Here is a 25,559-nt window from a genome sequence, read left to right as displayed (position 1 = left end):
TGCCCCACTGGAGACGTGAGTAATACCCGTTACCTTCCTGAGATGAAATCCTGTTTTGCCTCCCAAGGCTGTGATCATGATGTATTTCCTACATTAAGCAGGATTAATATTCTGTGTCAAAAGAGAGAGAAGGGAAAATCAAGCAGTGGGGCACTTCTGAGCTCTTCACACAGTCAGTCCTCCCATCTCAACTTCAAAGAAGAGTGGAGTGATTTTCCTGCCAGAGACTGGTCCAGGGTTGTCTCCGCTACCATTTCAGATGTGGAGGCTGGAATCAGCTATTTCCCCTATTTTGGCCAGGCTGTGACTCATGCAATGCTGCTATTTTCTCTGGGATTGCTATCACTGGCCTTCCCATGCTGTATGCATTGCTCTGTAACTTGGTTGGAGTCAGCCTGCTACCGTGTTTCAACCCAGGGGAGCCCTGTTTAAATCAAAATGAGGAATGAGTTTGGCAAATGCATGTATCTGCATACACAGAAAAATGTGCATCAATGGAGAGGATTCCTACCCAGATAGAAGACAGTTATAGTAAGACTCAACAGAATTACAAATCTCCAGAACTTGCCTTTGGGGTGCCTCTAACCTCCCCTTTGTGCAAGTGCAGCTTACCGTGACAAGGGCAATACAAGAGGACAAGGATACATGAGGATGGTTATGGGGTGGCCAGATGCATGATCTTCTTACCCAGCCTTTTGCTCAGGCAAGCCTAACCCCAGCTGGTGCTGCAGGCCAGACCCATCAGAAAAAATCAAATCCTCCCCACCGTGGACTTTTCTGGCCAAATGTCCCCCAGATACACAAAAACGTTCCACTGCAAAAGTCACATACCGCTGGTGGAGTGATGCTACACCAGCTGCACTTCCCTCCCAGGGGAAGGGAAGTTATTTGTGGGCTGGCAGCTCCTCCTGCTTCTCTCCCTGCACAGCCTGTGCCAAACCTTTCTGTGGAGCCAGGTCTTAAGTCTGCACCGTCCATGCTCAAGGAGCATTTAAAACCACCATCATCCTGAGCTGAGCACCCACTGGTGCTATGTCCAGCACACACACCTGTCCTGGACACGTGTGCTGGCAGGGAGCTCATTGCTTTGGCAAGCACAAGAGAAGCTGACAGCCTCTGGCTCAACCCTTCCCCAAAAGCACCTGGTCCTGCCAGACTACTGAGGAGGAAGGGAGAAGGATGCTCTAAAACAGCAAGAGAAGTTGTAGACTTAATGAGAAGTGGAAATTGATTAGGAATAAAAGGAGGAAATATCATGATGCAGGAGAAGCGCTACAGATTAGGGGTGTCTGTCCAAAAAGGCCGATGTCACCTCCTGGCATGCATTGCAGAGGTCTCTGCTCAGACACTCTTCCCCCTTAGGGCTGCAACCAGCATCCCAGGGCTGTCAGTGCCATGATCTGCCATGAGCGAGCCAGCCCAAGGTGTCCTGCAGGCACCACACTCCAGCCAAAGCAGCCTCCCAGCTCCTCACTACCCCCTTGGCAGAGAGGCCAACTGGGGCCATGGGTGAGGGAGGGCTGATGGGGCCTTTACAAGGCTCATGCAGGCCTTTCTGGGCTATTGCAGCTTGACAGTGAAAGCGCCTTTTGCAGCCAGTCGGGAGAGGGAAATACCAGAGAGAGATCCCCAGAACACTATCCCAGTGCTGGAGGGGATCCACCTATAGTCCAGTGGGATAACAACTCCCCTCTCATGTGGGACCATCCTCAGAGTTCCCCACCATCATCCCTAATCATACATCCCTTGCCAGCCCACACTGCCTCGGAGCCGTTCCTTCCTGCCTTCACACTGCTTACACAGACAACACTGGGGTCCACATCAAAACTGAAAGTGCAGAGTATATTTCCTTTGCGAGCGGCTCAGTGTACCCACAGGACCTCCCATTCTGAGGGCACACAAGTCCTTTCCAGACCATCCATCACCATCAGTCACCTGTTACTCAGAAGCAGCAGGAAGCACAGCAGCCACTCTGTCCTGCTAACACCCTTGCAGAAGAGGGACAAAAATGACAACCTCCAGCTGGCGTTGCAGGGGACAGCAAGATGGTCCCCTCAGCTGGAGCAGTACCTGAGGCACACATATATATTTATTTATCATCTCCAAACATCCATCCGAAAGTTGACAAGCATCTGGGGGCACGGCTTTTGCAGCCAGCTTCATACAGGCCCAGACTTATTTAAGGAGATCTCTGACCGTGTGGCATATTTAGGACTGCGTGTGGGTGACCCCTTTCAGCAGCTGCGTGAGCCTCCCGGGGTGCTCTGCCGAACGTGGCAGTGAGCCCGCATTTGTTTGTTGCTATAAGTGGCAAGCGTTACCTTTGATGCGTGCGTCTGGCTGCAGGGATGTGTTAGTCATACAGGTTTCACATTTGGAGCGTTTGTTGTGGTACAATATAATTAGTGGTACCCTGCTCCCTCTGTGTTTGTGTTCATCTGGCACTGGCATGTCTCTCTGCCTGTTCATGTGGACAGCGCCTGTTCTCGTCTGCTTGTGTGTGCAGGGAGCCATATGAGTGCCAGTAAGGAGCAGGGTCAGTTTTATTAGCACTTAATTTGAAACAGGAGCTTTTACATCTTCGTCATCTCAGCACGTCCAAATGCAATGGGATGTGGCAGAAACTCAGCAGGGAGTGTTCCAAACAGTGCCCGAATCCATTGCTCGCAGATGCTGGTGTGCCTGCACACCCCTGAAGCACAACATCCATGGTCTGCACCAGAGCCAAGGTCTCCCAGCTTCCCTGTCCTGGTCAAATGCCCACGACCTGTTGCCTTTCAGCTGCATGCTGATTGATTGCTGTGCCTTCTCTCCACACATGCTATTACCCTCTGCTAGATTTGCTGGAGCACTTGGCAGCCTCGGCCTTTTCACCCTGGTGATTTTGCACCCCTCCTCCTGTTCAGGACAAGGAGCAGAAGAAATTACTGCCTCTCACTGAGCAAGGGAAGGAGCAGTCCAACCAGCACAGGACAAAATAAGCAAATTGTCTATCCTGAAGCCTCAACAATAGCCTTCAACCTGTACTGCAGGCAGCACTCCACAGCTGTAGGAATAGCAAGCCCTGATCTCCTGGAGACTCCCACCCTCATCATCAGTCAATGTCCACTGTATCACTTTCCTGTCGTGTGGCTGGGATAGCCCCATCCTGTCCATGCCTCTGGTCCCTGCCCCTAGCACAGCAAAGTGGGGATCTGCTTCAGTTGCTAAGAAGCCTTTGGCCAAGCCAAAGGAGATGTTATGGAGACCAGTAAAAGTGTTGCTGGAGAGATGGAGAAAAAGTAAACAAGAGAAGAAAAGGCATAGGAGAAATATGGTCACTTTGGGTGTAGGAGGTAGAGAAAAAAAAGAAGGTTCCCACTGGAAAATCATTACCTGACCTTAACTACGTGGAGTGTTTGAGACCCAGAGGTGAGTGCTACTGAAGACCCTAACCTTATCCCCCTGCTTCCCAGAGAATATGCGTACTTGTTTTCAAAAAAAACATTTTCTTTTTTGGTGGTCCAAACAAACAGACTCTGAAAATCTCCTTCTGGGATGACTCCATACTGTAACAGACCCATCTATGTGGACATTCTGACCCAGAGTCAGTGTTCTCCCTTTCAAACCTGCCCCGCTCTCTCCCGATGCGCTGCTTTGGTCTGCACGGCTCGCAGATTCCTCCTCCTCGTGCACACGGACACCTTTCACTTGAGAGCATTCCTGTCATGTCCTCTCACTTAAACCACCGCTTAGCCAAGCCACACATCTTTAGCACTTAATTCTTGCTCATAAATTAATCTCCTGAGCCCCGCGGTCGTTCCGTGCGGGTCTCACTGAAAGCCGCCTCTCGCCTACGAGCGCTCTGCCGATAATGATGCGCCAAGTGCCGCTTCCCGCAGAGCTGGCACCCGGGCCGGCCGTAGGGCCGGGCTGCCGGCCTGATGGCTCTTGCTGGCCCTGGCACGCTGCGAGTCCACGTCTGATGTGCCATCTACCGTCACACCAAGGTCCCGTGGCCTGGACCGTCCCTTCTTTGCCCCTCACCACATCCTCAGACCCTATGTTGCAGATTATTGATTGCCCCCAGACGCATTAGCTTGCATTTTTCCAAAGATTAATCTCATTAAATTATTTTCTGCCCATCTTTCTGACCTCACTTTTTCCCTTTGTGTTATTTTGCTGCATCCCCACTGGCAGGCATAAACCTGGTTTATCATCATCCGCGGAAGTCATCAATGTGCTGTTTACTCCCTCCTCCAGGTCAGCAATGAACATGGAAACTAAGATGGTCAGATGAGGATGATGAAGAGGAAGGTAGTGCTGTCATAGGCTACTAGCAACGATGCCTTTGAGGCCATCCTCACACTCTTAGCCCTTGAGCCAGAATATGAAGTGCTAGCAGGAAAGACAAAATGTGCAAATATCTCGACTGTGCCTTCCAGAGAAGCCCACACTGGGAGAACGGAGCTGCAGCTCCTGCCCACCGCAAGGACAGATGCCCAGCGCTGCAGCTTCCATACAAGTGGATGGAGAAGGGCAGCCTGGGGCTGCTCCCGCCCAGGCTAAGCCAACAGTGAGAAGCTCTGTGTTTCACACTGTCCGTCCAGGATCAATCTCTCTGCCCTTTTGGTCTCGATCTCAGTGCCCAGCCCAACCCAGTGTCCCTTCAGGACCTGTTGTAGTGAGTGGGAGTAGGAAAGCAGCAGCATACAACAAGTGGGGAGACCCCAGGAGACTCCCTGCTCCCTGTCACAGCACAGCACTGACTGCAACCTCCCACTTCTGCACAAGCATCCTCACCCCACCTCCATACTTTTTCCCAACCCATTGTCACCACTCACATCTGGAGAGGAGGTTCCCTAGGGTGAAAATGGAAATGAGGAGGTGGAGATGGTAAGGAGCACATCTAAAGGGAACACAATATGAGGAGCTTTGGGGAGCATCAAGAGTTACATCTACAACCTCTCTCTTCCCTAAAAATTACTGCTCCCCCTCAATCCCTCCAAAGGAGATAATCTGCAAAAGCACAGCTATGCATTTGGAGCAAACTAACTCTTGGCAAAAACAAAAACAGGAAGGGAGCTGAAGCTATGTGGAGTGTGATGATGCCCCAGGCTCTGCCTCTAGAAAGGAGGGAGAATATGGGAAAGAAATGTAGCTATGAAGATGGGAATCTTCTAGAGAAGAGACAGTGTTGTTAGCTCTTCTGCAAAAGCCTACAGGCTATTCAATCTCAGGTCAGTTGATGGACCAGGACCTTGCGATGGTTCCTCTGCATCTCACATGATTTGGTTACTGACACTGCTACTCATTTACATAAGCTTAAAAGTCCCCTTCTCTCCCTGCTGTCACCAAGGGAAAAAAAACCAAAGCTGAGACAATTGCTTGAATAGTGATCACTGAAAAGCGGCAAAGACACCAATGCAAGTATATTTGACCACAGACCTGGAATGGATCCCTATAGTCCAAGCCAAATCTTGTAACCTTGCCAGAAAACTCAGTCTGAAAGAGTCCATAACGAATCACTCTGCCTCTTCTGCCAAACACAGAGTTGGTTTAAAGGCAAAATAAGGGGAAAAAAAATGTCCAAGGAAGACAAGCAATTGAGGGCATCACCACTGCCAAAAGCCCCCACGCCGAGAGGAGATGAAAGGCGGTGCTGGGCACACTGCACCCTTGTATACACGTGCACACATTTGCAAACACACACGTGCAGCAGCAGAAACAGGATCCCGTCCACTCCTGACAGTCTGAATGCAGGGAAATCTATTCCTAACCTCTGTCCTGGAAAGCAACTAAATCGAGCCTGTCAGCCAGACACACTAAGCCAACACCTGAGAAATGTTTAACACCACTAACACCACCTGTGCTCTCTATACAGTGCTGGTTTTCTAGCCACGGCCAAACTGACACTTCAGAGAAAGGAAACAAGCCTTCCTTACCCTCTGCCCCCCCATCCCAGTGGTCATACCAGACAAACAATTTCAGCAGTCACATCACAGCAGCGAAATCCCTGGCACTTGTCACCAGCTACCAACAGCACAGGTCAGCAGCTCCTCTCCGTCCTGTTCAACCCCACGGCCATAACCCCAAATCCAGTAGTTTCACAAGGATATGCCCTTTGCTTGCCCTCCAGGGATACCCCCATGGAGCTTTACATCAAGGCACAACAGAGCAGGTGCCCATGCTGCAGATGATGGTTATGTCAGAAGCAGAGACCAGCTGCCTTTGGTATTGTTTTTTTTAATACACACACACATTGATAAGAGGGTAACGACCTTTGCTTTCGGAGGAACCCTTCCTGCGTTGATCACACAGAGGTAGGGCTTCCACGCTGCATTCTGCAGGTGCTAGGAAGCACAAGCTTTTGCAGAAAACAGCAACAAACAGCATTCCACACCAGGAGCCCACAGTGTGTCCACTCACCCACAGGCAGCAAGGACTGCTATGAACCTGCAAAACCCCTGATGACTGAGCCTGGCTTAGCCCAGAGACCACCTCCCTCCTGCACCACCACAGCAGCACACACCTCCAGTTCAAGGCAAGAGAGAAGGCATTTTCTGACATCTTCTCATTGCAATTAGTCCCTGATGCACTGGGCTGATTGCTCTTCAGGGCACACTGCGGTGCTTCAAACACCGGGGCCTGACAAGTACCGGGAGAGCGAGTTTATTACAGTTACTGGGTTGATTTATGCAATTTGAGTTATGATTAGAGGGTTTAAATAAATTTTGTATCAGTGTAAGACAGTTTTCAAACCACTATGTGATTTCTAAGAGCTTCAAGGTATGCACTTTGGACACAGATGAATAAACTAAGTAAGCTGCCTATATTAGGCCATTATAAACAACGATGCACCTCTGCATAACTGAAAAGAAATCTCTACTTTCCAAAAGCAGTTTGAGGTTTTATGGATCTTGAACACCCTTAAAATTAGCCCTACATTGTCCCGTCTAATAAATTTTTAAAAACACAACTAAGAAATGGTACTACATGGTCTTGCAGACCCACCTGTACCACTTGATTTCTGAACACATCCGTGGACTCAGAGGTTTTAGTAAGGCTCTGGGAAACTGCAGAAATTCACCTCCTTGCTGGAATGTGCAGGATTGGGACTTTGATTTAATAAAAGATAAATTTTATTTTAAATCAGTGCCCCACTCTTTTAAAGGTTCCTAACACTGTGTGTGCTTTTCATGAGTTTCCAGCTGTAGACACTTGTTCTCTTTGAGAAAAATGAATAAAAATTAGTTTCAACTTCTTTTTCCCTAGGAAAAAAAGCTGACCAAGCATGTGGCTTCTTTGCAGCACAGCCTGGAATTGCAGGCTTTTCCCAAAATCTGAGGTGGCCAGGGCTCAGCATAAGCCACCCTGGTGGGGGCCATCCTCCTGATGTGCCTTGCTATGGATGGGACGGGGCAGGGCTCTAACATTAACCAGGGCTGTAGGATGGCACAATGTCACACTGGGCATGGATACATGGGTTCTCCAAAACTGGATCAGGCAGCAGAGATGCAGCCATGTGGGAAGTGTGTTGGTAGAAGCAGAGAAGGAAGCAAGCAAGCAAGCCCAGGACTAGAGGAGATGCCAGAGCTGCAGCCCGGGGCACGGGTGCATTATTGGCACTTTGGGGATGTTCAGGACTGGACCAGCAAGGAAAGTGCTGCTCTTGGTGGGGATAAGAGTGAGGACGCAGGAAAGCTCACCCAGCATTGCAGGTGCACTGTGTCAGACCCCAGGAAGCCTAGCTGGTCTCCTCATATCCCAGCCAAGGCCACTGTGCCTACCCAGAAACATCCACAGGCAAGCCCTGAGCTCCTTGTGAGACAGCATCCCCCTCACATAATGCTTCCCCTCTCTCCCTTGGTGGCTGTGGATGCGCTGGCCCTGCATCAGCCAGATCCACTGCCTGAAAACACTCCCAAGCAACAAGGGGAGATTTTGAAAGATAAAACATGAGACAGGTTGGCATAACCCTCTTTATAATAGGCACTGTCAGATTGATCCAGGCTTCACAAGGCAAACCCCTTAGATGTGGCAGATCAAAGCTTCTTCTTTGTCCCCCTGACTCTCCTCTGAGATATTCACTACCAGATCTCCTAGCAAGGCACGTGTGCATCTTCTGGTGCATCGAGGTGGCGAGTGTTTAGACACAGCTTCCCAGTGAGATCTGCAGGAAAGCTGCTTTTCCCCACCTTCCTGCTGCAGTCAGGGCCAAGGCTTTCCGAAAAAGGTACTGCACCCTTGCCCAGCCTGCCTGGTGCAAACACCCTGCCAGTGGGCAGGGAATCCAATGGGTTGCCCAGACTCCCTCCCTGCCTGCCTCCCAGCTTGCCTGGGAGAGGATTGTGGCCCTAGACCTTCACTGACAGACATTCACTGCTGCCCTTCTGAGGAAGCTCACATCCAACGCCAGTGCCATGAAACTATTATGTTATTCAATGGAGAGAGGAATAAATTCTCTCAGACCTTCACAGGCAGTGGGCAGCTGCCTCCTGTCTGAGGCTGTCTGCCTGCCCAGACCTGAGGGATGGGGCAGTACTGGCTGGGGCAGAGATGTTCAGAAGATGTCCTTAAAATATAAAAGGGAAGGGGGGCAGAAATGGGGCTCTTGGATTCCCTTTGCAGTGCTCTGAATTAAAAGTTTCTTTGCAGGTAGGGTGTTGAGAAGATAATGTGCTTGAGGATTTCTTTCCACTGATAGAGAAGCTTACGTGTCAGAGTTAAAACACTGAGGCAAGGTAGAGGGTCAGCAGACCCCTTCCTTCTTTGAGATAATAAATCCTCAGTCACCAGCCCAAATTTAAGACCAGGAGCTCTGCAACAGCACACAGAAACAACTGACGATTAACATAGCAGTCTTCTAAGCTACAGGGACACAGAACCAGTAGCAACCCTCAGAGCAGTGAGAAAAATGCTTCCTATTAGCAGAGAGAAAATGCACAAACAAGTTCTGATTTTTGATGTTTACCATTTTTCTCTGCAATAATTTGCAGGGAAATTACACATATTTGGTTTTTTTTTCTTTCTGGCTTTTTATTTTTTTAAAGTCACTGGTACTTTTCACACAGCTGCTGTTACCAAGAAGAAAAAGGTAACCATCAAGAGGGATACAAAAACCAGTGCTGGCAGAAAATATGCCTGATAATTGCCAGTCAACAATGTCTAACATTATTTCTGTTTCTCTTCTTTTTTAATTCTTCTATTTCCACCCCCTCCACCCCCTGACTCCAGCCAACAGCTTCCAGTGATGTACAGAAGATGATGCATTTGCTATATTAAAGTACATCCTATTCCGTGTCCCTTTTCAGGATGTTGCACATGCAATTGAAATGCAATAACAACCATAAACAAAACAAGAAAAGACAACTTATGAAACCTGGATCCAAGACCCAACTCTTGCTTTGGAAAAAAAAAAATACCCTAAACCCAAGAAGACCCTAAACAGTGAGAAGGTTTTAAGAAAAGTTACATATTTACAAGTCTCAGGCAGTTACCTCTCCAGGGAGGAGATTTTGTAACCCTCCCTCTTTCTCACCATCCTTCCCCATCATAACGGAACAAACTAACCAGGGATAAATTTGAAGTTCCTGGAATTGTTCACACTCCTTGTATCATTTATAGTCATGTATCAAGAGCTGCTGATTATCTGTGAGCTATACATTCCCTGCTGCAATTGCTCATGGACATGAACTGGTGGACACACAGCCATTCCCTTTCCGCCACCACCACTGCCCACAACACTCACCAAAATCAATTATTGCTACTTGTTGGGTAAACAGAGGCAGCCTCACATACATGGCACTGCACTCAGACATACACGTACCACCGGACATGCACACAGAAGCAACTTTCCTCTCTGGAAAGACAGAATTATTCACATTAAAGACATGTCTACCCTCAGCTTTTTCTTCTGCCGGAGAGGAAACAGGTATGAAACAAAACAGGAATGATGCAGGTACATGGGTGGGCTCAAGTTTTCTATTAGAAGGACAGCAAAACCAAGCAAAACGAGACAGACACAAGGTTAGCCAGGTATGCATGCGTCTCACCTACCTTTGCATGGAAAAGAAATCTCCGAGGGAGAAGTCTCCAAGTCAGAGAAGCAAAATAAAATAATAATGAAGATGCTTTGAAAAAATTCCCCGACAAAGAAAAAAAAAGGCCCCCCCACCTCCCCCCCTTGCACACAGGCACACTCACACGCAGACACACACACCTTGGTGCCCGGGGTGGGGAGAAGAGGAGAAAAAAAGATCAGGATCAGCTGAGTGATGGGGAGCAAAGAACCTGCCGGCGAGAAGCGGGGAGTTGTGTTAGATCCGTGCCTGCGAGGACTGAGCGTGTGCAGGAAGGAGATGGTTTAAAAGGAGAATACATGGTAAGAAATTGTGGCTGCTCAGGCTGGAGTCTGAAGCTCTGGAATCAGAGCAAACAAAAAGAGATTAAAAAACAGGACCTCTTCCTTCACGGGAGGGCTTTGGGGGGGGGGTTGCCTCTGTGTGTTTTTCCAAGCAGGTGATGTTAAGAAGTGACAGAAGCTTCCTTCCAAAAAGACCAGAGAGAGGGTCAAAATAATTGCAGGAGGCTGAGAGGTGATGGAGGTGTGCGTGGGGGCAAGGTTAGCTATTCCATGGTGGGAAAGTGAGGAGGAAAGGCTGGTGTATGGTTTCTGTCTGTCTCGCTCTCTCTCTGTCTCATGGTATGTTCACCAACGGCTTATGGAGCGAACTGCACAGAGAGAGAGAGAATAACTGTACAGGCAGAGAGGGAGAGTGAAACACCGTCCTTACAGTGACACCAAATGTCTTTAGGGGAACCTACAATTCGAGGCACGGAATGCAGGAATTCTTACAACACAGGAGGAAAGGAAGAAATCTCCTTGCACACCATCACACACCTGCATCCACGGTGGGGTCTCAGGACATTTGTCCTGCCTTTAGCCCACTCATCCTTGCTTTTCTGGTGGACACTGGCTTCAGCATGCTTGCCTTTCCTTGAACTTTTAAGGATGTGTCTCTCCACAGGTCACAGATCAAGCAGGCTAGAGGATTATCATTTGGGAAGAGTTAAAAAAACAAACTAACAAGCCTCTCCCAAAAGTCCTTCCCTCAAAACCAATCCCTCCTCTCCACCCCATCCTACTCCCAGATCTGTTACTGGAACTCAGGGGGTGGGAAAAACTCTCTGCAAATTAGTTTCCCATGGCATTTTGTGAAGCCAGGGGGAAATGAGAGGGATGGATAACATGCCATGTTCCAGTGGTTAGAACAGAGTACAGCCTCCCCAAGCCTCATTCAATGGAGGCCCAGCACAGCCATCTGCCCCCACTGGTCCCATTCTGTGGCTGAGCAGCCCTACCCCACCTCAGCACCTCAGGCCCCTCATTCTTGAAGCATCAACCTTCAGTTTTCCTACCGGGGATCCCAAGTCAGCTCTAGGAAAGAGACACTACATGAAGCTATCACAGTCCTCAAGGTTTTTCATGCATTTGCCCTGTTCAGTCCAATAAAACCCCATGTGTTACGAGACACGGAGACATTCTTGCTTCTTCCACAGGTATATATTGTAAGTAAGAAGCTAAAAAAAATTCCCAGTTGCCAGCTGGGGTATGATACAACATACACTGCAGCCCAGAAGCTCCTCTGTTTCCTTGAAGGGCCCCACAAAGCCTCTCCAAACCTTCCTCACCAAGATGACGTCCACTCCAACTGTCACAGACTTTGCGGTGCGTGGGTAGGATAGCTGGGTCGGGGTAATTAACACATCTAAACTAAAAATGGCTGGGAAACCAAGCACTATCATCATACTGAGAAGCAGGCCTTTGGACGTTAACTCTCCACAGGAAGGCAACGGAGCAAGCCCACCTTCTGGTAAAGTCAGGAGCACTCTGGTCTTACCTCAAGGTAGCTCACATGTGTTCACCACAGTGTGAAAAACACCCTGTAAATATCCTCTCCTCTGCCATTCATCTCCCTTTGGCTTGGTTTTGCTGTGCCAGGGACCTGAGGCAGAGGTCAAGGAGCCTCTAGCCACTTACATCACATAAGCCAGGCTCCTTGGAGCTTGAGCAATGTGGTTGTGGCACCATCACTGTCTCTCATGAGGCCCTTAAAAGTCTTTTGAACAAAGACAATGGCTGCTGTCCGCTTTTAGCATAACACTTTTGTGTTTTATAAAGTATCTCATCTTGTTACCTCTCCTGAAAGGCAAACTCAGCCCTCAGAGAATCCTCAGGCTGCTCCAGAAGTGCTAAAAAAGGAAAGAGAGCAGTGTTAGAAACAACAGGAATGTTGTGGGCATCAAAGTTACCTGATTAACAGCTTCCATGAAAAACAGCTCTTCCTCGGACAAGTCCAGCCTGTCTTTTTTCATAGCTTCTGACCAGGGTTGCAGTTCCATGGTGTACCCATGCATCTTCCACAAGCTGGAAAGAGATTTTATTCCAGCATAATAATTTTCTGTGGCAGTCAGACCTCTCCCTGCCCAGGGTCAGCGCCTGTTTTCATGGGAGCTGTGCAAGACACTATCTCTGGTCACCTTCGGCCCTAAATATGGTTTTGGTTACCCTGTGTTCATTGTCCTGCATGAACTGGAAGGCTCCCATCAGGAGCAGGGGGCTCATCCACAACAGGAAGCCTTTGAAAGGGAAGGATTTTGTGACATACCAACCTCAGCTTCTCAGTGTGATGGGGATGTGGTGCTGGGCACAGCCCCAGACCCACAGTAGATTTTGGAGCTATACCAGAACTGTGTAGGTGTCCCACAAGCTGGCTGAGGCAGATGCCCAAACAGATCTCAAGACAATCTCTCTAAATAATCAGGTGTCAGGCTACTCCTTCCTCAAACAATTCTGGGCAGCCCCCTAAGAGATTTACTCCTCCCTCAGGGGCCCACTAGCACCACACAGCAAGCAAGCAGCAATCACAGGCACTCACAGTCCACAAACACACCTACCTACCTGTGCCTTCCCCATTCCTGCAAACAGACGAGGGGCTGGCTGACCTTCTAGTCCCCTCTGCTAGCTGGTCCATCCTGTGCTGCCAAGGTTAATCGCCTTGGCTTCTTCCTCACCAGCCACAAGACACTCGACACTCCCTCTCCTCATAAAAATCATCTGTTATTCCTTCCCGAGAAATAGAAGGGCTTCAATTCTGTCCCCGAAATGATGAATCTGAGCATTATATGATTTCAGATGCCTGTAATTCACCAACAAGCCCCTTCAGGGGGAACAGGGAAAAATGCAATTGAATTTATTCATGCATGAATATCAAATGAGAAAAAGAGAATGGGGAGGAGGGCAGAAGAGAGAGGGAGAGGGTGAGACACGATGGAGAAACAGGGCAGTAAGGAGAGGCAAGAGAAACAAAACAGTGAAGGAAGATGAAGAGTACGTGCAGAGGGGTACAGGAGGACAGAGGCACATAAACACATGCTCAGGATAATCTGTGGGTCACCCCTCATGTCTTCATCCCAGGATCATGTCTGTTTGCCTTCCAGCACATCCACAGCATGCGGATAAACAGGCATTTGAACTCTCACTCAGACAAACCCTCCAAATTGACAAAACCATGCAACAAGCCTGGAAGGAAGGCAGAGGGAAAGGGGCTGGGTGGGAAAATGGAGTCATGCCATTCAACATGTCACAAATTTGGAGCTGGTGAAAAGAGAAAGCCTAGGACAGCTCATGCTCCAGAGCAGAGCCCCCTCTTCCCCACACCCCTTCTCATCTGTACATTCTGGGGAGGATTTCCATGGCTTGCTGGTCCATACACACAGGCATCCCCCCTGAGCAATAATTCCAGGCCTTGGGCTGGGAAGCTGTTGCCCTCCCTGAGCAAGGCCGTCCTCTCCATCATCCACAAGGGAAGGGACTGAAGATGGTCTCCTTGTCCTGCACCTCACAGCAGTCACAGAGCTCCATCTTCAACCCCCAATGCACTTTCAGAGAGTTTTGTCATCTGCCTGAGTGATACAGGTGGGCTCGCTTGGAAGCGACCTGGGGGTAGATCACACCAGAGGTGAGCATGGCACAAGCTGGTCCTACCGTCACATCCAGAGCATTTCCAAGGGTCCCCCTCTGTACTCTCTGTGATTTTTGAGAGGAACGGGAAAGTCCACATTGTTCCTGTCACTACCTGAGCCAGCAGCACTGGCTGATGAGTTCATAGGGAAAGTATGTGATTCACTGCCACTGCTTAAGAGGCTGGACCAGGGGAGAGGGAAAAAGCAGGAAAGGGGGAGCCATATCAAAGCAGAGAGGCTGCAGGGATAGCTCGGTGAGATGCAGCTCTCCCCTCTGCAGGTTTGCAGGTGGCTGTGGACTGATCCACCAGGCAGCAACCTACACTGGATTTAAAGGCATCTTCTAGCCAAGTCTCACTGCCTCCTGCCAGGCTTACCCAGCCCCAGTCCTTCTTGACAGCCCTGATGGCAAATCCTGCTCCCCTGCATGGCACACAGGAGCCAAGCTCTGAGAATCCTGTTGCTGTGGCCTCAGGAATGGCTGTGCAGCCCATTCCACCCTCCAGCTCATCTTCACAGTGCACAAAACCCCTTGGAGCTGGGTCCACTGTGTGCCCAGATTAGCCATGGCTGCATGTTGTCTAAGCTCATCCCCAGGCATGCATCAAGGAAGAGGAGCAGTCAGACAGAAAGCAATATTTGTCACAGTGCTCTCAGGCAAGGCATCAGGTCCTGCATCTGTTGCTGTTGTGGGTCTGTGCTTGCTGCTTCCAGGAGACAGTGCCCAGCTTTTCCCACAGCCTTCAAAATAGAAAGAGAAAAATAAAATGAGAGAGAGTGTAAGCTCTGACGTGAACCTAACTTTAGATCCAAGGGCTGATGACTCACTCCACTGGGGGAGAAGTGGCTGAGCTGGCTGTAGGTTTCTGTTTATATACCTCACTGAGCTAAATATATAGGCTGAGAAGTTCTTCTGTTCTGGCCCAACAACTTCAATCTGCATTTTATCCGTCTAAATCTTAATACTCCCTCCCCTACTAAATGTCTCTCTCTTTTCCCCCAGCATTGCCTTCCTAATCCCCTTTATGCTTGCTTTGTTGTAGGAAATTGAAGAAACACATGTCCCCACCTTCCACTCTGGTGTTTATGGTTAGACTGACAGGGGATTTCTGGGAAATGATTCAGTGTTGTGGCTCTTAAGCACAGCTCCTCACACAGATCTGCCAATGCATTTCAGACCTGGCCCAGTGCTCCCAGCCACGGTGCTGGCAATCGGATCCCATGATGCCTCCTGATCCCCTGCTCCTGATGGCTACACAGCTCTCGGGATGGACATCTGTTCTCTTCCAGGGATCCCTCATCCCATTGCTCCAGCATGGAGCTCCACTCCTGACCCCAGCCATGTGTCCCAGGGCTGGCAAGGTGCTGTCTTCTCCAGCCCACAGCCCTGGGGCATGATGCCGCTTTGCCGTCATGCTTCAGGCCCTAGCTTTCACACGATCGGGTGCTCCATGAGGAAGGGCTGACAGCCACTGCCAGCTATTCTCCACTTCTGAGACCAGAAAATGGACTTTGTCATCAGCAAAAGACAGCTCTATGGGACCTCCACAAATCTTTTCACTTGCCAGAGCATGGGCGGCACTCCCAGCACCCTCCCTCACACCTGCGCTCATATCTTGCACATTCATGGCACGATGGTGCCTTGGTCACTCTCCCATTTGCCAATCATCGTGTTTCAGACATGGGCTGCAACCTGTCCATCAGCTGTACAGGAGGTCCAAGGGCCCACACATCCACTCCTCCCCTCTGCTGGGTGCTGCCATCCCTCCCCACCACCTGATAAACACAGCATCATCTTACACGTTGGTAAAGAAGCCCCTCCAAAGGTGTAGCATTGGAGACAGGGAGAGCAGAGGCACTGCAGGAAAAGCAACATCCAGATGCACAAACCTTTCTGAGCTTCCCAAAATTACAGGTCCAGAGTGGTGTAGCAGAGCTGAAATAAATGGTTGAGGACACAAGGATCGTTTCCGGTTGCACTGAAGGCCACTGTGCATCTGTAAACATCTGCAAGTTGGAATATCCCCTCACCTCATCCCTCCTCATCCGAAGCAGCAAAGAAGGGGATGGTGAAAAAAGAGCTTAGAAAGAGGCAAGAGGGAATTTATAAATTAATCCCTCCAACAGAGAAGAGAAACAAAGAGTGTGTAAGAAGAAAAGGAATCTCCACCCCCAAGGGGCAGCTCTGAACTATGGCAGCAGACAGGTTTCTAGATAAGAAACAAAGACCATTTGCAAAAAGTGGTTTTATGAAAAATAACAGTGGAGAAAAAAAACATAATGAGAGAGTGTACCTTTGAGGGAGAGGTATCCAAGGGACGAAATTCATTTTAACACAACAGCTCAGTCTAGGAAAGGAAGATCACCTTTGCAGTTTGCTAAGCGGTTGCTGGGAAGAGGAGCATTGTGTTCAAAAGCCCTCTATGAACCTTCTCTAGATGTAAGTGAAGTCTGTGGAACCCAGTGGTGAAACCTGGATCTGAGGTTCCCCAAGGCATCCCTTGGGTTTGGACTGAGACTGTGGTACGTCAGTCTCTAAGGGATGATCTCATACAGTACAGTACCTATTTGTCATCTTGCTCCAAACCTTCTCATCTTCACCCAAAATATTAGAGAGTTGATTTCCCAGCAAGCATCAAAGCTGAGCTATCCTGACCTGCTTCACCCCACTGATCATCCAAAGGACAACATGGAGAGTCTGCACAGATCATGCTCCATGCAAGATCATTTGGAGAGCACAAGCAATCTAACAAGTGTATTTGCAAAATGCCTGTTGCCGAAGGACAGGCTCTGTTTAGGTTGAGGTCAACAGCATCCAAGAGATCCAATACCCTCTTGGCTCAGTTGTGCTCCTTGGCTCTGTCAGGCAACCTCTGTCTGCCCTCACACAGCCAGAGGGAGGCCAGAACAGGCAAGAGGCATCCTCTGAGCAGCAGCTACTCCAGGAAGCAGAGACAAAGGCAGCAAGGGCTAGGGAGCACTCCAGGGTAGACTGCAGGCTCCTCTCAGGCACATTCACTGCTCCTTAAGAAAAAAGAAGAGAGAAAATCTGCACCTCAGATAACAGATAGTCCTTCTCATCACCCATCCCTCCCTTTGACCTTAACTCTCTGAGGCTCTGTGCCATGCTCTGCACAGCTGCTTTGTCTCACCTGGCTTTGGAGCCAGGGCAAACATCTGCACCCAGCTGAGAGGCAGGGAGCAACAATGGGTTGAAAAAACAAGAGGGCTGCTGGGGCCAGTGAGAGTAAAGGAGAAAGATTTAGAAAGGCAAAATAAAAAGAAAGGCAATCTTGTGGTGCCACCTCGTGATGGGTTTGTACAACGTAGCCTGGGCCAAGAAGTCCTGGGACCAAGGGCAGAAGTGGAAAAGTACTGAGGTGGAAGTCTATGTGGTTTAAGATCAACAAAAAGTGAGATCCTTTCACATTTGCTACAGCTCAGGAAAGGCATGACCTTGACTGAGGCATTGCTTTTCCTGAGAGCAGCAAAAGCCCAGGGAAGGCAGTAGATAATTCCCAGCACAAATGATAGAGGACACCAAAAACACTGATGGATTCAACCTTTTCCCATCATACTGTACCCTCTGGCAGAGAAGCTTGTGGACTAAAGGCACAAAACAACACAGGAATGAAAAGGAAAATGTGCTTTTTATTGTAGAACTCACCACTGCAGTGGAGGGGTGGCTGCAAAGATGCCTTTTGCTGAATCCAAAGCATAAACTGGCACAACATGAAAGGCTTGAGACTCACCTGTTCTCCAACATAACTGAAAATTTATTTCATCCAATGATCCTTATTCTGGGCTCTGGAGCAAGAAGAAACAAGTTCAAATCCCCAGGATATAAGCTTAGAGGAACCTTTCCCATTTGGGGTGATTATCTCCCCAACATTATCTCTTTCCAGCTCTCTCTGAAGCATGGGGCATACTGATTTCCCCCTCATCAGGGGGAATATGCCCTTCCATGTATTTGATGCTACCAGTGAAGAATTTTCCAGGTCTAGAAATTGCTGATGTACTTTCTCTTCTATTGTTCAAGTACAGAACAAGGCATTTCCTCCAGCATATTTCAGCTGGAGAAATGTTACATAAGCACTTAGTTAGTTCTCATCTTAGGGGCAAGGGAACTGAGGTCCAGAGAAAGAAGGTGATCCATTCAAGATCACCCTGCAGAACAGATGCAAATCTAGGTCTGCCCAGTCCCAGCTCAGCACCCACACAGTGGGTCATCCTCTACCAGCACCCAGCTGGGAGATCCCCTGGACACCAAAAATCGTCAAATGGAAACCCAATCTGACACTTCAAGGTGTGCACTGCTGTGGGGAGAGTGAGGAAGGTGTTTCCTGCCAAACCTTCCATCATGCTGCTGTGCTTTTCACTGTGATGGGCGGTTTAATTTTTCTGTGGAGGGAGGGTATGAGCAGAAATTAAGATCTTGGAGTAAATCAGCTGATCCAATGTGGCATGCCCCGTGCTTCTAACTCCTCCCAAGTCCCACAGTCTTCTTGAGTATATTTTCCAAATAAGAAAGGAAATAGAAGACACAGAAGGATATAAATATTGGAGGCTAAATTTGAGCTACAGCAGTGCCTGAGGGAGAAAAAAAGAAAGAAAGAAAACAAAAAGAATCAGAGGACAGTTTATCAGATGCAGCGTTAGGAAGGGACAGGGGTTATGGTTAATAATAAGCCAGTTTGCTGTTCTGCTCCCAGGCTAGAGCCCAGTCTCTCACTCCCCTCCCCCAGCTCCCCCATCACTCCCATCCCACCTCCCACCCAGCCTGTCGCTCACTCTTTCTGCTCCGTCACTTCGCGTCAGGCTGGGGATTTGATGCCAGGTTCCTGCCTCCTCCCATAGCTCCACACCACTGACCCAGCCATCAGCACAGGCACACTGCTCCCTGGGCTCACCGATCTGCCTGCCAGCCCTCCACCGGGGGTGGGAAGGGAGTGCTCAGAGCACACCAAAATTGCAAGGGAGAGTTCTGCATTGGCTGACAATGCAGCAAGGGAATGGTCTGTCTGAGCACCAAGGGCTGCACAGGACAGCTGGAGCTGAAGGCCATGCACAGAGCCACCACGGTCAGCCAAACCAGTTTGTCCAGCTGATACACCCACTCCAGTGCTGGTACCCAGGCAGTATCTGCATGGCTCTGCAGTGTGCCTTATGTGTGCCCAAGGGCTGCTCAAAAGGCCTGGGCAAGGACAGCAGGGTTTATTTCCAGCTTGCAGCACAAGCAGGCCTCTTGTCATCCTATCCTACCCTCTCTGCTGTACAGACTTTGAGGGGAAAAGCCTTCTTCTCCTATTCTCAAGCCCACTGGGACACATGAGGTCAGACACAGCAATGTGCAGAGCAGGCAGGTGCTAGTGGGTTGGACAGGAAGGAAAGGACTCCAGCATTTAAAACTATGAGATGAAGAGTAGGAAGAGTTCCATGTGGAACAACTCCCCACAGTACAACAAGAAGAGACCCGCAAAACACTCTGCCTGCGTGAGGACAGAAAAAACACATGGCTCCTTGTCTCCATCAGTACTCCAGAGCCACCATTTCAAAGAGGAGATGCCTGGATGCCAACTTTGTTTGGGGCAGCAGGGCGAAGGCCCCAAACTGGCCATGAGCGTTTCAGAAACGCTCACTCTCATCTGCAAATCAGGAGAGCGCAACACCATCCTCCTTAGCAAAAAGGCTGCCACACAACTCCAGGGAGAAGGCTGCTTGTCTAAGACCCACGGCTACTAATTGGGTTGGCTATCAAGCTAACTAACTGGGGCACTCCAAGCCAAATACAGAGCTCTCAGGAGCCAGCCCTGAGCTGGGATAGAGCCATTGTTAGCCAAAGAACTGCTGTGGCATAGAAGGCACAGACTCTGTCTTCCACTCCCTTCCAGACTCCTTGCTGGCATCACTTCCTGGTGACGCTCCTCATTCCCCTTCCCTGGCCACCACAGGTCTGAAAAGTAGCCAGGCGGAGAGCTCTGCTGCTGTGAAAGCCACCAGGGCCAGGAGGACTGTCAACGCCTAGAAATGCCCTCCAGCACTCACATATCTGCCTACACATGTGCACAAGCACTCACAGCCAAAACAAGGTCAGCCTGTGCCCACACAGGGGCATTTTCACAGGCACAGACATCACCGGTGGCGGGATGTCTCTCAAGCAAATGCATCCAGAGACAGGCAGGACTGCCTACCCAAGGAGAAGCATCAGGTAGGGCTTAGGCTACCTGCATTTTCCTCCCAGCTCAGGCACAGGCAGGCTGGGCATCTCTGTGTGAGTCACCTTCCCCCTCTGTGCAGAGGGTAATATCTCAATCATTTTGCTGAAGTGTGTTGGAGCCCAAGGTTGAAATGCAGCCTGTAGGAGCCAAGAGCTTATTATATGTCCTGAGCACACACTAACTGCTTCTGCATGCGTCATTGCATATGAGTTGAACTTTCAGCAGTGAGGGAAACGAGGGAGGGAGGGCATGGGAAGCAGGGAGGGAGAGTGGGGAGAGAGGACAGGTGACATTTCAGCTGCGTACAGCAGGAGCAGAAGTGGTGAAGAGGTGCAGGCAGGTGGCTACCAAAATATGAACAAGTGCCAGCTAGGGCTCTCACAGCCACTGGGGTGAGATCCCAAGGAAGAAAGCAGCATAAGGAAAAGCAAGCAGGGAGGAAATAATTTTTAAAGCGGGGCACTACAGCATCAGTAGATGAGACCAAGGCTGAGGAGAAGACTTCAGCCAAAGCAGGTAGGCTGAGCCTGCAGTCATAAGTCCTGGAATACTGTGTTTGGGTCTGACACTCCCCAGCACAAGAGACACAGGCCCACTCAAGCAGGTCCAGAGGGGAGCCACAAAGATGCTCCAAGGGCTGGAGCAGTCCCCTGTGAGGAAAGGCTGAGTTGGAGTTGTTCAGCCAAGAGCAGAAGGCTCCAGAGAGAACTTACATCAACCTTCCAGTACTTAAAGAGGTCTTGCAAAAAAGATGGGGAGGGACTCTCTACCATGGGCCATAGTGATAGGACAAGAGGTAATGGCTTTAAACAGAAAGAGGACAGATTTAGATTATATATTAGGAAGAAATTCTTTACTGTGAGGGTGGTGAGACACTGAAACAGGTTGCCCAGAGAAGCTGTGAATGCCCCACACCCCTGTGAGTATTCAAGGCCAGGCTGGATGGGTCTCTCAGCAAACTGGTCTAGTGGTAGGTCTCCCTTCCCAAAGAACTAGATGATCTTTAAGGCCCTTCCAACCCAAACCATTCTATAATTCTACGATTCTATAAGTGGGCAAAAAGAGGATGAAGGTAAAGACAGGTGCAAATGAGGTATCAGAGGAGAATGAGTTTCTGCTAGCCCATAGAACAGACCAGAGGAATAAAAAACTGTGGAAGGGTGAGATTGGCAGAATCTTGTTGTACCATTTTCATGTGCTGTTTTGCACCCTGGACAGAGGAAACAAAATCACAACCATGCAGGTATGTTGGCTGAGGGGACCTGAAGGTTGATTTCAAAGACAGCCACCCAGGGACAGCTCATCTGACTGAAAAACTCCCCAAGCAGTAGAGTGGGTTTCCACTGCTGAGATGGTTTTCCAAGCAGCACGGGAGCTACACAAAATGAATTGAAAGGTTCTCCGCCCCTTAGATCAAAGGAGACACACACTTTCAAAAGGAGACGCACACGCACATAAAATCAGTTTTCCTTTAGACACCTTTTTGGCTCACATCTAAGCCAAGACATAGCTAGAATTAATTGCCTTAGCGAATGGCAATGCACTCCAATCCAAGCCTTGTGAGGCTTATCTGATGAATGACTTTGGTTGTCTCGGAAAATGACATGCAGTCAAAGTTGTATTTGAGGAGTGAAGGATAGCATGCCTCTCTTAAGGACTTACAGTTCCACGGGTGATGGACAGGTTTTCTTCCATCAGCTTGAGAGTGATGGGGGAGGAGAGCACAGCACTCCTCCAAATAGCTGGGAGAATCATGCCACCATGAGCAGAGATGCAGAAAGACCTACCAGAAAGGTACTGAGCAAAATGAAGCTGTTTAGACTATGGAAGATCGAGAAGGGGTACGATAACCATCTTCAAGTTTGCTCAAAAAGGAGAAGAGTTCTCAGTTCTTAGTGCCCACAGCGGACAGAAGCAACAACAGGCTCACATTGCAGTACAGGGCATTTAGCGGTAAGGAGGGCAAGGCGTACAATGCTCAGGCTGCCTGAGGACCATCCTGCACTTCAGGGCTTTGAAACCAGGCCAGCCCAAACCTCTTGGGAGCAATGCATGCATTGATCATCCTGAGATGGATATGAAGTCAGTGACATCCCAAGGATGCAGCCAGGCCTGTCTTCTATGGGTGTCTAATCCCAAATGGCCTATGGCCACCACCACGATCAAGTGTTGCTATTGTGGTGCTTTTTGTGGAGAAACAGCAGCTGTTTCTCCCCTGGCCATTTCTTCCTGAGCAATACCCATTTATTTTGTCTTCCTGAGAGTCTCACAGAGCCCAGCATGTGTTTGCAACACTTTGTGAATAATAACACTCATATATCTCCAGCAAAATAAAAAACTGGGTCAGCTAAGGCATATGCTTGTGTACATGAGGAGCAGCCAATGCATCTGCCAATGAGCCCTACAGTGCTGCAACATCCAACCCACCAGGCCCACAGGGGTTATAAGGCAGTGTGCCTCCACAGGGGAAAGAGGGGAGAGTTCATCGATAACTGGGAACACACAACTATTTTAGTGACATTTCACAGGTGAAATCATAAATAAAACAAGACCTGAGAGAGGGTTCTAACAAATTGCTCATACTAATATCCTGGCCACTGGAAGAGAGGGAGTGAATGTGCAACTACCCCAGCTCCAGAAGCTGCCTCCAGTGCCTCTGATTAGTGTGCTTGCATATTAGAAAGGGCTAGGTGCAAATAAAGCTACATACCTACCTACTGTAGTGTGCAGGAGGGTGGCTAAGGAGGAACACTCAGAAGGAAAAAATGAGTCAGGAATGTAGGGGAAGAGCAAAGACAAGACAAAAGCAGAGCACACTGCAATACAGAGACTCTATTAACTCAGAGGAATTTAGAAAGAAACCAGAGTCCTGGCTCACAAGCTGAAGCAGGCTCCACACAACTGGTCAGAAAGTCACAGGCCCCTGAACCCACAGGCTCTCCACTGGCTGCAGCCCGTGTATGTAGACGCCAAAGCAACTGCACTGCATTAGAGAGAAGCAAAGCTTGGGATGCTTGCCAAGAGACCAAGATGATGAATCTTTGATCAGTCCCTCCCCAGCGGGCAGGACCTTCAGCCACCTCCTGTACTCTCATGTGCATGTGCACATCTATCCCTGCTGGGCCAAAATCCAGGCTGAAGTCACACCCTCTGTTACAGACAAAGATTTTTGCTGAAGCAAGGCAGCCAAAATGTAGAGAGAAAAATGCCTCAGCAATGGGAGTCACGGGTAGGAGCTGCCCAGCTGGCCATTTCTCTTCCCATATTTTACAAAGCCCTGGTGACCAGCAGTGGGTTCTGTGAAAAAGCTGTGCTATGTCATCTCAGCATGGCCCCACATCCTGCACATTAAGGTACAGCCCCCAGAAGACAGAGAGCTGTGTGATTTTACCCATTGCCCCTCAATCATCCCTGATCACCTCAGTGAAACTGGCTTAGGCCAGTCCCCTCCCTGAGACATGGATGGGAGACAGGAGCGGGCAATTGCAGATTTTAATGCGTCCAGCTATAATCAGGCTGGCAAGGATGTACAGAGCAAAAAATCAGGCAGCAGGAGTACACAGGCAGGGAGCCGGAAATAATTACCATGATACTGTAACCAGAAAACACAAGGCCAAGCTATTTACCATACTAATTAGTGTTTATCCCTGTTTATGGCTCCACATGGCAGTGGGATTGGAGGCCTGATTGGAGGTGTAAATGCTTAAAGGAACAAGCTCTGGATATTAGAATTAGACACCAGGTCAAGGGAAACCTTCTGCTGAGCGGAGGACAGGGAGAGCTAAGCCATGCATCCCTCTTTTCCTCTACCGGAGAGCTAAAGTTGCTGAAAGGAAGACCCAGATGGTCATTCCAGAGCACAGTTATGGGGAAGTGCCCAGAGACTGCTACATGCTATTTATCTGCTAATGCATCTCCATATCTTCATTTCCCTCAGGTCTTTTTCTCCTACACTGTTTCTCTTGGATGCTGCAACCAGATTAAAGATTTCCCTAAAGTGTTCCTTAATGTTCCTCCTTCTAAACTGAGTCTGTTTCAACAAAATAAGACACAATTTTCCTTATATTACAGCAGAGTTATTTTTCCAAGGCAGTTTTCCCATATCTTCCCCCCTTCAACATCTTTTTCTTTTTTATTTCTGAACAGATTCAGAATAGAGGCACAGGAGAAAGGGAGGGATCTTCCACAGTTTGCCTGGTTGCCACAGACAAAGGTGAGCACTGAGATGAAGATTCAGGAGCTTGCAGCAGGACCCCCTACTCCAAACCCTGGCCCACTACTCCCTTCTGTGTGATATCCCACTGGGATATTCTGCACCGCAGCATTCAGTCAGCCTCTGCTGCCTGTCCTCACCACTGTCTGCTACAAAGCTGCCTTGACAACAGCAAGAGGTAGCTGAAATATTTCCCTAACCATTTTTTAATTTGTTTTAATACTGTAGGCTATGTCAGAGGGAAATAAGCCTCTGGAGGTGCTGCTCATCCTAAGGAAAAGTCTGAGTGTTCAGGCACTGGGCACTGCTGATCTTTCCAAGCCTGGGTCTGTCACCCCATCCTGCAGGGGCTGATTCACTCTTCCCTTGCATTGCTCATCGCCCACAGAGTCTCCCCCCTAGAAGTTCTGCAGCTGGTCTTTTCTCTGCCCCTTGCACTTTATTCTTCAGCTCAAGGATTAAAACAGTGCCTGCCTCTCTCCTGTGAAGCTCTCTCCCAAAATAAAATCAAAAAGCAGTGTTGGCCCCAATCTGTCCCTGTATCTTCCCTCCATGCTACATTACCAGACGCTCTCAAGGAGCTTGGCATGTCCTATTTGCTTCCATTGAGGATGTGATATCTGAAAACCCCTGGGAGACAATGGCTTTCCAGTCTGGAGAATTTGCCTCCCCCTCTGCATCAGATGTGTCAGAGCAGCATTTCATTTACCTTTTCCAGTGATTTTTATCGGTCTAGTTATTAATGAGGAAGTTTAACCCACTCCTGGGCAAATCCCTGAAAGTCAAACAAGTTACGGTGAGGGGGGAACCAGTGTGAGGGAAATAGTCTTAAAGTGAGACAGAGTCCAAGCAGGCAATGACCCTTTGGTGCATGAAGAATGATCCCACCTCAGCTGATTCTGTCCCCTGCAAAGGCCTATGGGCAGCCTGCCTGCCACCAGCATGGGTGGCTGTGCACTGTAGCCATGTCACTCTCCCCAGCTCTCCCAGTATCAGCACCCTGCACTGCTGTGCTGAGAAGCCATGGCAACCATGGCCACCTCAACACGGTTTCTAAACACAGCCATGGCCAAATCATTGGTGCCTATCTGGGAAGGGCATTTAATTTCCCAGATAAAAAT

The 25,559-nt window shown here is 49.1% G+C and overlaps 1 protein-coding gene across 4 annotated transcripts in view; it reads right to left on the bottom strand.

Moving 5' to 3' along the window:
• CACNA1I (calcium voltage-gated channel subunit alpha1 I) overlaps positions 1-10,720 on the bottom strand; it is a 165,266-nt gene extending 154,546 nt beyond the window's left edge. For 2 of the 4 annotated variants that reach the window (XM_048301758.1, XM_048301759.1), the window contains exon 1: positions 10,039-10,720. The gene's annotated coding sequence lies outside the window, so the exon portion shown is untranslated. The remainder of the gene's footprint in view (positions 1-10,038) is intronic. The other 2 variants (XM_048301756.1, XM_048301757.1) reach the window with 2 other exon arrangements.
• Between the last annotated feature and the right edge of the window lie 14,839 nt (positions 10,721-25,559).

The sequence above is a fragment of the Corvus hawaiiensis genome, chromosome 4 (genome assembly GCF_020740725.1).
Source record: "Corvus hawaiiensis isolate bCorHaw1 chromosome 4, bCorHaw1.pri.cur, whole genome shotgun sequence".
NCBI lineage: Eukaryota > Metazoa > Chordata > Aves > Passeriformes > Corvidae > Corvus > Corvus hawaiiensis.
Note: the sequence above shows the minus strand (reverse complement) of the source record. Positions and strands in the feature narration are given on the sequence as shown.